The sequence below is a fragment of the Rana temporaria genome, chromosome 5 (genome assembly GCF_905171775.1).
Source record: "Rana temporaria chromosome 5, aRanTem1.1, whole genome shotgun sequence".
NCBI lineage: Eukaryota > Metazoa > Chordata > Amphibia > Anura > Ranidae > Rana > Rana temporaria.
In genome coordinates this window covers 142,095,564-142,107,737 of record NC_053493.1, presented here as the reverse complement: position 1 = coordinate 142,107,737, position 12,174 = coordinate 142,095,564, and the positions used below count along the sequence as shown (strand labels likewise).

The 12,174-nt window shown below is 45.4% G+C and overlaps 1 protein-coding gene across 1 annotated transcript in view; it reads right to left on the bottom strand.

The window, feature by feature from the left end:
• Positions 1 to 12,174, bottom strand: part of NPSR1 (neuropeptide S receptor 1) — a 291,594-nt gene that overhangs the window by 109,085 nt on the left and 170,335 nt on the right. The gene's annotated exons all lie outside the window — the stretch shown is intronic.

The window sequence follows — 12,174 nt, the reverse complement described above, 5'->3', positions numbered from 1 at the left end:
ATGACCTGCGAGCCATACTTCTCGAGAAGCATGAAAAAGCATATAAAGTGCTCAGAGCCACCTCATACTCCACGGGAAACAAGGCGAGTAAAGCCATGTCCCTCAGAGTCAAAGGACATAGGACCAAAACAAAAATCCCTTACTTACTCCACCCCCATTCCAATGAAAAGCTCCTTAAACCCCAATCCATAGCAAATGCTTTTAGCACGTACTACGAGGACCTGTACAACCTCAAGAACGACCCCTCCACAACCCAACCCTCTCCCGCCACGATACAATCATTCCTAGATAGCGTCAACCTCCCATCTGTCACACCCACACAACTTGCCACACTCAATGACCCATTTACAACAGCAGAAATACTTAAAGCAATTAACAACCTCCCATCCTGCAAATCTCCAGGCCCGGATGGATTCACTGGGGAATACTACCGACAATTTCAACACATCTTGGCCCCAGCTATGCGACACACCTTTAATCTAGCAGCTAGTGCAGCCTCCTTCCCTGCTGAAATGCTCTCTGCCATGGTGGTAACTCTACCCAAACCAGGCAAGGACCCCAACTCCCCGAAAAACTTCCGCCCTATCTCCCTTTTAAATGTGGACCTAAAAATTTATGCCAAACTTATAGCCAATCGACTGGAAGACATTCTCCCTTCTCTTATTTCCCCAGACCAGTCCGGATTCACCAAAGGGCGCCAAGCCTCTGATGCCACACGTAGAATGATTGACATCATACACCACGTTGAGGTCTCCAGAACGCCTTCTCTGCTTCTATCTTTGGACGCAGAGAAGGCGTTCGATAGGGTCAACTGGGGGTACATATCAGCGGTCTTAACCAAATTTGGTTTCGTCGGCCACATCCATGATACCATTATGGCTCTGTACTCCAACCCCTCGGCCCGAGTATACTCGGCAGATACCCTCTCCACACCCTTCCAGATCTCGAACGGGACAAGACAGGGATGTCCCCTCTCACCCCTTATATTCAACCTAGCAATGGAACCACTCGCGGAAACTATAAGGTCTAACCCACACATCTCTGGTATACGTATAGCAAAAGAGGAACACAAAATCAGCTTATTCGCGGATGATGTGATTCTCATGGTCACCGACCCTGACCACTCCCTCCCCGAGATCCAGAGGACGCTTGCCTGGTTCAGTAATATCTCTTACTACAAAGCGAACGAAGCGAAATCCTACATGCTCAACCTGGGCTTGGACGAAGCTACTAAAAATCGGATTACACTCAACTTTCCCTATACCTGGGCAAAACATAGCATATCCTATCTTGGGATCCAGCTCACTCCCTCTACCACGGCATTATTTGCCTCTAACTATCTACCGATACGCTCTAAATTGCAAGCGGATCTCACCAGGCTGGCGTCCTTTGAGTTCTCGTGGTTGGGACGTCTAGCAGCATTTAAGATGTTCCACCTTCCCCAACTATTGTACCTCTTTCGGACGATCCCCATACCTATCCCTAATAAATACTTCACATCACTACAATCGATACTCTCCCATTACATATGGAAGGGTAAAAAAGCCAGATGCAGCCATAACAGGTTGGTAAAAAATCGCTCGGCAGGAGGGGTAGGTTACGTCAATTTTCGGGACTATTACATAGCCGCTATTCTGACGCAAACAAAAGAATGGCTCTTGCCCTGTCATCCCAGTACACTATGGGGCAGAATAGAAAAATCATTAGTCCCACACAATAACCTATCCGCATGGCTTTTCGCGACAATGATAGGGGCGAAAGCTCCCTCTCATGCATCCCCGACTATACTTGCAACCCTCAAGGTCTGGGCCCACTTTGCACAGATGCCCATAACTCATGACATACGGTCTACACTGCCTATCCCTGTAGAAACTTTGCAAATTCTAATGGTCTCCACACCCTACACCCGATGGAAAACAAAAGGGCTGACACACATCTCCGACCTGTTTAAGGGAGATACCCTTAAAACATTCCCAGAACTTCAAACACAATACCACCTTCCAGACTCTGACCTATTCCTATACCAACGCACCCGACACTGTCTTCTCTCACGAAACTCGTGGTCATGTGCACTCCCACAAAAAGCGTGGCTCTACTTTAGATCTCCCACGGCCCTAAAAAAAGGGATCTCGATGTTTTATAACATAATAGGCTCCAAAACTACATTTACCAGCTCCCCTGCAATAGCTAGATGGGAAAAGGACCTGGGACAGGAATTCACTGTAGACCAATGGGAAAAAGCCTGCCACTCCACGTACAAAGCCACATGCTGCTCCACCCTGTGGGAACTTGCGTTTAAAATAACATACCGCTGGTACCTAACCCCTGATAGAATATCCAGGTTCAGCGCCTCGCTCAACAATACATGTTGGAGGAACTGCGGCGCGAAAGGGGACTTACTACACACCCTTTGGAACTGCCCGAAACTCACCAATTATTGGCAATTAGTGTTTCAACTCCTCTGTGATGTAACGAAGGTTACTATAGACAAACAACCATCTCTGGCACTTCTATCACTAAATATTAGTCGCTTCCCCAACCCGGTGAGGATGATTATCACTCACATACTCTTGGCTGCCCGACTCAGTATTACTAGGAAGTGGAAGGACCCTGACCCTCCCACTATTAGTGATGTTGTTCACACCACACATACTCACTTTACTTACGAAACAACACTGGCTTTGCGCCACGGTAATAAAACACAAAACCTTAAGAAATGGCAACTATGGACGGACTGGACAAGATCCTCGGGCTTAGAAAGCACGCTCACCTCTTCTCTATGACTGACTCCTTTCAGTGACGAATGACGCGGCTCAGGGACATACCCACAGTTCACCCCTTTGACCCAGTTTTTTTGTGTTCTTTTATTTTTTGAGCCTTGGGATTAGATGGAGGGAGGGGGGGAGATACCTACCCTGGGCACAGAATGGCTCCCGAAAGGGGTGCTCAGGGTGGGGACCCTTCTCCTCAACCTCAGGAAACCCGCTAGCAACAACCTACCACTAACCAAGGGCTCCGCGTAGCTCAATTGACATCCTGACACTTATACCCAGCACTCTAGCCACCAATTCATTACATGTACCGAAAGTTTCCACATAAACACTAGTAGAGGCAACACTGAGAAATGTTGGTTTTGTTGAATTCCTCTTACTAGATCTATCACTAAGCAATAGATCTCTGGAAATTGTTGAAAACTTTTTATTAGCAAGTGTTAAACAAAATACAAAAAATGTTATCTGACTATACAAACATATATGTATGTATGTTACAATACTTTTCAATAAAAATTTATTGAGTAAAAAAAAGAGTGTGACTGCATGTGCAAAGTGCACAGTCTATTTGCCTTTAGTAAATCCATCCCATTATGGGGTAGATTCATGTAGGGAGCACATATTTTTGTGCGGGCGTAACGTATCCTATTTACGCTACGCCTCCGCAATTTTCACAGGCAAGTGCAGTATTCACAAAGCAAAGTTGAGGCGGCGAGGCTGGGTTCACACTACTACACTACTTTCATCCTACTTTGCTCTGTGTTCAATGTTTCCCTATGAGAGCGTCTTGTAGCGTCCTACACAAGTCGGTCCGACTTTGAAAATGCTCCCTGTACTACTTTTGGTCCTACATTGATCCTACTTCAGGCCCATTGAATATCATTGAAGTCGGACCAAAGTAGTATCCTGTTCATGAAAGTAGGATGGATGTAGGACCAATGTAGGATAAATGTAGGACCAATGTAGCAGAGCAAAGTAGGATGAAAGTAGTGTAGTAGTGTGAACCCAGCCTCAGGCAGTTTTCAAGCATTTTAGCTCTAGAAATAGCACCTGTAAAGCACCTGAAACCTGCCTCCCATTCATTGCAATAGTTTTTTTCACACCAAGACGGTGCGCTTGTGGGATGCTTGTTGGATGCAAGCAGCATCTTTGGGGCGGTTTGGGAGCGCTGTATACAGCACTCTCAAACTGACCTTGCCAACTGCAATGAATGCACCTGAAAGTGCTTCGGAAGCATCACAACAAGGGGCATTTTTAACCCCTTCTTCGCCCACTAGCGGGGGTTTAAAAGTGCCCTGCTAGCGTCCGAAAAGCACCGCTAAAACGAGCAGTGGCGCTTTAAGTGTGAAATGGTTCAAAGGATTGCTGGTTTACGCCAGATATTGGAGAGACAGGCACGCTGATTGCACAGCTGTGTTCTGGGCTTTTCATTGTGACCTGACCATGGATCAGGGCTCTACCCAACAGACAGGAAGTCTGTACAGGTAAGTCAGGTGGACTCCCAACCTCTCCAGGAGTTAGAGAGGCTTCATGGGGCAGCCAGAGCGTGCATGTCTGCAGGAGGCAGATTAAGTCTGTGACAAAGCAGCAAGGAGCTGATCGTGAGAAAGCAACGAAAGAGCTTGACTCTAAGGAAGTCTTTTGGTCTGAGGAGCAGGCCTAAGGCCTCGGTTTGAGGCCTGAAGCAGCCATGTGGCAAGAGAATAAGCAAGAGAATAAGCCAGGAGGCTGAACAATTCTGATTGTGCCAGTTACAGTAATGATGGAACCCCCTGCATGGGCTACTGGTGCATTTTGTGAACTTTTCCAGTCTTTTAAATAAAAGTGATGCCCTTAAAAATACAGTTTTGGACTGGCGCACTCATTAAAACAGCACCTACTACTTGAGTCTGATCACCCCAATCTTACAATAGCCATAAAAGAAAGTGAATAGAAATCACCTCAAATTAAGGGGAATCCCTGGAAGTCACCAGGATCACCAGAACTAGTGTCCCCATTGAAAGACTCTATTTAAGAAACAGTTTATCCTTCAGTTATACTATAACCGCTTGCCGACCAGGCGTCATCATTGTATTGTGGGAGGTCGGCACGTTCCCGTGAACCGCCGTAGCTGTACGTCGGTCCCTTTAAGCGGGGATAGCAGGCGCCCGCTGCACAGCGGGGGTAACAATGCGCATGTTCGGCAGTCGCGATGACTGCCGGCCACGCGTGATTTTAGGCACGAGAGCCAGAACAGGGACATGAATGAATGAAAACGTATATAGCGCGGCACATGCGAACTAAATCGCCTCTGGGCGCTTGTTGTTCCTGTCTTCTTTGATATCAAAAGAGATGAGTTTTGATCTTTCTCCTGAATGCGAAGTGGTTCTCCTCCAACCGAATGCTGGTTGGTAAAGCGTTCCATAGTCTGGGACCCTGGACCGCGAATCTTCTATCTCCTTTGGATTTGTGGTTGGTTTTCGGTATCTGGAGTAGATTTTGATTGGTGGATCGCAATACGCGATTGGGATTATGAGCTTTTATTTTTTCGCATAGATAATGGAGAGCATTCCTATGGATACATCTATTGGTTAGACAGAGTGCTTTAAAAGCAATTCTGTCTTTTACTGGCAACCAATTAAGGGTTCTCAGTGAAGGTGAGATTGATTCCCAGGGTTTTTTCCCAGTCACAAATCTGGCGGCCGTATTTTGAACGACTTGCAGACAAGCGATTTGGTACTTTGGGAGTCCGAGATAAAGGGCATTTGCATAATCCAGTCTGGAGTTTACAATTGCTCCCACCACGACTGCTATGTCTTCTTTGGGAATGAAAGGAGTGAGTCTGCGTAATAGGCGCAGCAGGTGGTGAGATCCGTTGACTACTGACCCTATTTGTCCGTCCATTGTCATGTAGGAGTCGAAGATGACCCCAAGACTTTTGACTTTGGCGCTAGGGGTGATGATTTTGCCCAGAATGGGCGGGGGGTCCAAGTTGTTGCAGGTTGCTTCATACGCTTGGCGTGAAAGAGGAGAAGTTCTGTTTTCGCTCCGTTGAGTTTAAGATAACTCTTTGTCATCCAGTTCTCTATCAAAGAGAGGCATGTCTCTAGATTGAGGTGGTGATCCTTTTTATTGCAAATGCAGAAATACAGTTGTGTGTCATCTGCATATGAATGATAAAGCAGTTTTTGGCTGCTGATGATTTCAAAAAGCTGACGAAGATAGATGTTGAATAGCACCGGCGACAGAGGCGATCCTTGAGGGACTCCGCACGATAATGTGCGTTTCTCAGAAGTGAATGGTCCTAACTTCACTATTTGCGATCGGTTGTCCAAAAAAGAGGAGAACCAAGATAAATCGCCTTCTGCGACTTTGGCTACTTCAGCTAGCCGAGTCAAAAGTAGCTTGTGGTCTACGGTGTCGAAGGCAGCGCTTAGGTCCAGCAGAACCAGAAGACAAGATTCTCCTTCGTCTGCGGCCTCGAGAGCGTCGTCCCATATTTTGAGCAATGCTGTTTCCGTCCCCTGTCCAGGACGGAAGCCAGATTGAAATGGGTCAATGGGTTGTGGGTTTCTAGATGCTGTTGCAGCTGTTGTACCAGTACTTTTTCCATTACCTTTGAGAGAATGTTTAGGCCTGTTATGGGACGGCGGTGAATTGGGTCCTTGGGGTCTAGGGTGGGTTTCTTTAAGATAGGTCAGATTATGCCCTCTTTCAACTGGGAGGGCACTATGCCTTCCTTGAATAATTGGTTAATAAGCTGCGTGATAGGAGGCGCCAAGATGTCAGCGCATTCCTTCAGCATTTTAGTGGGGATGATATCATTCGGCGCTGTGCTGTTACGCAAAGTACCAATGATATTCTTTGTGGCATTGATAGAGTTGGGTTCCAGCATGAACTTACCTAATTGTGGTGAATTACAGCAGGTGTTGTATGGATAATTACGGGGGGCGGTTGAGGGGGGTGTTGTTTTGCTGAATGCTTTCCCGGATTCCCTCGATTTTATTAATGAAGTAATCTGATAATTCATTGCAAAATTCTTGGGTATCCGAATTGGGGGTTTCAAGACATCCTGGATTCATGGTCTGAGTGACCAGCTTGAAGAGTTCACAGGGGCAATTTAGGGTGCTGTTGATAGCCTCAGAAAAATAGTTTTTCTTGGCTTTGAAAATTTCTTTGTGGTATTTTCTTGTTGTTGCAGTGCTTCTTTTCCAAGCAGCTTCCGCCCTTCTGCGCTCTTGCTTCAGTAACGCCAGTTGGTTGTTGAACCAGCTGGAGGTATTTTTCCGGATGTGGATTTTACGTTTCGGCGCTATTAAGTCGGCTGACTGCAATAGAGCTATGTTTATGGCATCCAGTGTTTCTTCAGCCGTTTGATGCGGCTGAATTGTTTTTATTTTTTTCCTTAACGTGGTTTTGAAGTGTTCCGAGTGGAGCTTCTTCTGACATCTAGTCCAGTGTGTTGTCACTGGTTTTGATGTTTTTGTTAAGGGGGGGAGTTCGGAAATAATGAATTTAATTGCATGGTGATCTGTCCATGGTAACGGTTCATTTTCCAAAATTTTTATTTCCAGATCTTGTCTGAAAATAAGATCGAGTGTGTGACCTGAAGCATGTGTGGGCCCACATACTAGTTGTTCTAGCCCTAATCCTTCCAGGTGGTCAATACAGGCGTCGCTCAGTTCTTAGGGCTTTTGTGGTGATGGTTGGTAGTATAGCGGCAAATCGCCTCAGATCCCCAATGGTTTCTGCAGAATATTGCAGATTTGCCATGGTCGAAAAACACCAGGGGGGGGGGGGAGGATTATCAAGGATTAACTTAATCCTCGATGCTGGCTTGGTGGTCCAGAGGAAGGCAAAAAAAAAACCTGGTCGTGCTACACCAATATGCTACGACAGGGAAAAGAAATTCCTTCCTGACCCCTTATTAGGCGATCGGGCGAACCCTGGATCAAGTTCAATGGTGTGGGGGCTATCAGATTGAGAGGATCTGTGCTGTTGGGGAGGATTTGATCGATAGCCGGGAGGAGAAGGTGCTCTTCAGGGGTAGGGGGGGCTTTATTGGGCCGTTTGGTGATGGTATCCGGGGGGGGAGCGGGGAGAGCGGCGCGCCGCTAGGCCGCGGATGAAGCCGCGGCCTTTCCTAGATCGCGGCTGCCGCGATTCCTTCCAGGCCGATGCGGTTGTATGAAAAAACGCCCGAAAGGCGGCAGTTGAAGAGGAGAGATGGCGGAGGGGTGCCCTGAGTAGGGGTGGTAGTGTGGGGGTACAGGAGGGGGATACGGGGTCTATCCGGGCGGAAAGCCGCGGCTTTATCCTTAAAAGGACGGCCGCAATCTACCCCCGGACAGAGGGCAGGAGGACGGGCGGCGAACTGGTAAACACCAGGGCTTACCTTTAAAGAAGGAGCCTGTGAGAGGGGCAGGAGATGGTCTGCTGGAGGCCAAGCAGACTATAGACACACAAATCCCTGTTCTGTAAGCTGAGGAGAGACAGATTGTGCATTCCTACTAGCTAGGAAGAACGATCTGTCATCTCCACTAGTCAGTCCTATCCCCCTACAGTTAGAACACACATGAAGTAACACAGTTACCCCTTGATCGGCCCCTAGTGTTAACCCTTTCCCTGCCAGTGAAATTTACACCTTAAAGGAACACTAAAGGTACAATTATTTTTTTTTTTAAATAACATACATGTTATACTTACCACCACTGTGCAGATCGTTTTGCACAGAGTGACCCGGATCCGTGTCTTCTGGGGTCCCTCGGCGGCTGTCTCGGCTCCTCCTCGCAAAAGCTTTCCACGTTCATGCGAGCTCCCTCGCATGGTGGAAAGCTTTTGCGAGCGCGCTCCCGTGATACAGCAGCGGCCATAGCCGCCGACTGTATCACTCGGCCCCGCCCCCCGGCGCGCGGCGTCATCCGCTGTGATTGACAGCAGCGCCAGCCAATGGCTGCGCTGCTATCAATCCGCCCAGCCTAGCCAATCAACGGCCAGGCTGGGAACCGAGCAGGATGACAAGCACGCGCCCGGGACTTTCGAACGGTGAGGTAAGTAAAACGGGGGCTCGGGGGGGGGGGCGGTGCTGTCAGATGTTTTTTTACCTTAATGCATAGGATGCATTAAGGTAAAAAAACTTTTACCTTTACAAACCCTTTAATCAGTGCATTTTTATAGCATTTCTGTATAATTGTCAATGGTCCCAAAAATGTGTCAAAAGTGTCCGATCTGTCCGCCATAATGTCGCAGCCCCGATAAAAATCACTGATCACCGCCATTACTAGTAAAAAAATATAATAATAATAAAAATGCCATAAATCTATCCCCTGCTTTGTAGACGCTATAACTTTTGCGCAAACCAATCAATATATGCTTTTTATTACCAAAAATATGTCGAAGAATACATATCGGCCAAAACTGAGGAAAAAAATTGCTTTTTTTTTTTTAAATGGTGATATTTATTATAGCAAAAAGTACAAAATATTGTGTTTTTTTTTAAATTTACGCTCTTTTTTGTTTATAGCGCAAAAAAATTAACAACACAGAGATGATCAAATAACACCAAAAGAAATCTCTATTTGTGTGAAAAAAAGGACATCAATTATGTTTGAGTACAGCATCGCACGACTGTCAGTTAAAGCGGCACAGTGCCGTAACATTACATTTTACTGAATTGTATTTCATTTTCGAATAAGAGTTCACATCAGACAAAATATGTTAAGTATTTCAAAACACCCAGTCAGTAGACAAGACTCTTTTTTTTCCAAAAAGTGTTGTGTTACCATGGTTAAAAATCAAGGATCACGGCATCTATGAAGTTGTAACTTAGCAACATGTGTTGATAATGTAGTAAAAACAGATTTTGATCTAATTAAGCCTGTTTGGTATTCAGTTGAAAAATATGTATCCTTAAGTATATTTTAAATTTAGAAAGAAATCAGCAAACTGCTGGTCTGCTTGTGGTTAACGGTTAATTCCACATTTCTGTTCACTAGAATTGAATGGAATGATCAATTCTAGCATAGATCAGACCTCTGTACCATGAAGCTCAGTTGTCTGCAGATCCCCTGATATTCTGAGTTTAGTTGTGGCTTTGTGTCTCTGTATATCTTGTTGCTGATAGACTCAGTTCCTTCCATATACACTTCATGCAGTGATCAGAGTCTATACACTTCCCTTTGTAGTCTTGTAGACTCTGTAAATTACGTAATTTCCCTCACTGCTCTTATGGTGGGTGTGATTGAATACATCCTAATTAGCATTTAATCTCACACAGTCACACCTATAGAAATCTTCCAAACCTCCCAAGTTCCGCCTCACAGCATTATTCAAGAAAGAAACCCCTTCACATAATATACACAGCCTGCTGTGAAAGATGGCTGTGTTGATGCTGGGAGGGATTGAATAGATCACTATCAGTCCTGGTTCACACTAGCGTGGCATGAAAGTTGTGTGATTTCCAGTGCAAATTTGCTGTATGACTTCCCTGTGAGCAGGTGTGACTTTAAAGCAATGTTATTGATAAGAAGCCTTCTTATGCCACTTTGGCTTAATCAGTGTTTTTTTTTTTTTATTTAACCTTAACCTCTCTTTGCAGGTCATCCTTGCTGCCTAAAAATGTCCTCCTAAGTACATTCCATTCACACCTATGTTCCTGCTTACAATTGTTTTCACGTTTTTCAAGTGTAAATGTACGTTGCACACAGGACAGCTCATTCATTTGAAGGGACTGCCTTACACATGACAAATGCCCCAAAGTAGCACTACAACATTTTCAATGGGGTGTCAAAAGTTTTACTGTTTGTTTTGACACATTTGTAGCACGTTTTGTCATATGGCAAAACACGCAGATGTCATTAACCATAAGGCTGTATTTGCATCTTCGTGTTTTCAAATGCGCAGCAACCCACACAGAAAACGCAGTTAATAAATGCGCTGCAAACATGTATCGCACGTGTGTCGGCGTAATGGCAAGGCAAGCGCGATGAGCATTTTTGAAATGCGTGGCAAAGCGTATGTTTTCTCGCGGGTTGCCGTGGATTTGGTTACGTGCAGATGTGAAGAAAGGGTAACGCAAGCATGATCCGTGTTTCTGCTCGGCTTTGAAATGCACGGCATAGAGTGCAGTTTCTTACAATTCCAGCATGCATTCATGAATGCATAGATACTAATAAATGATAATGCAAGTGGGAGATGTGTTGCTGCTCTTTTTCAAAACGCAAACATACGTCTTCTTCCAGGTTGCTGTGTGTTCGGAAACGTGCACATGTGAAAGAAAGTGAGTGCAAGACTGATGTACACTACCATGCATTTTTGGAACTCTACAAAACTAAAGTATGGTGTTTTCATTTAATATCCATATCAGGTACAGTGTTAGGGTCCACTATGATCATAAAGGGGAACACACCTGCTGTCAATCACAGCCATTGAGGAGGGTGAAGAGGGGAAAGGATGAGCTGTGCTCTGTCTATGCAAGCAGCTTGCTATGGGACACTCTGTGGGGGGGAGCATTGGAGGGGGACCCAAGAAGAGAAGGATTGAGTTTGTTCTCTGCAGGTAAGTATAAAATATTTGTTTGTTTTTTTTAAATTTGGGGGACCCAAATTTTTCTTGATTTTTGTGTGGAATTCCCTTAAACATGGAAAAGAATTTAAGGGGGCCTCGTGCCATTTTATTTAGTTTTAGTTTTGGGTCCCCCTTAAAAATCAATGAAGACCTGAAGGCCCTGGTATGAATTATGAGGATAACCTACACAACCATTTCGAAGGACAACCTTCTTCCTCAGCAGTGTTCCCTTCTCGTGCAGTCCCTATATATGCGTGTACACACATATAGAGGGGCTGCACGAGGAGGTAACGCTGCTAAACTCTGAGGAAGAAGGTTGTCCTTTGAAATGCGTCAGCCAGCAGTGGCCCTCTTCACATCCTCTATGACCATCTGGAGTGCATTTGGGCTTGACCAATTGCTGCTACCTGTGGAAACTCTGTATATTGTGAACCTTTCAGTTAAACTTGTGAGTAGTTTTGATTTATTATTTGTTCCAATAAAATCCATCCGAAGGATAATGCACTAGGCTGGTGTGCCCTTTCTTTCTTTTTCTCATGTTTGGCACTACTAAAGACTCTACAGACACTTAAAAGCTATTTAGATACAGGTGTTGTGGAGCACTTGGGAAATTTGATCTTTCAACATCTATTTTCATCTATGATTTTGGTACTGGGTCCTACTATTAGGGCATCATACAGCAAGATGAGTAATTTATTTTTTCTATTGAAAAGCCTGTGGCGTGCAAAACACAACCCAAAAACTCCACCCGGTGCAGGAAAAATGTGCACACACATAAAGAGTGATACACAAAAAACTGTGATGGGTGCAAACGTCAAATGGCCCTCTGAAAAGGGCCCAACCCTGATCCCCCGGAGCG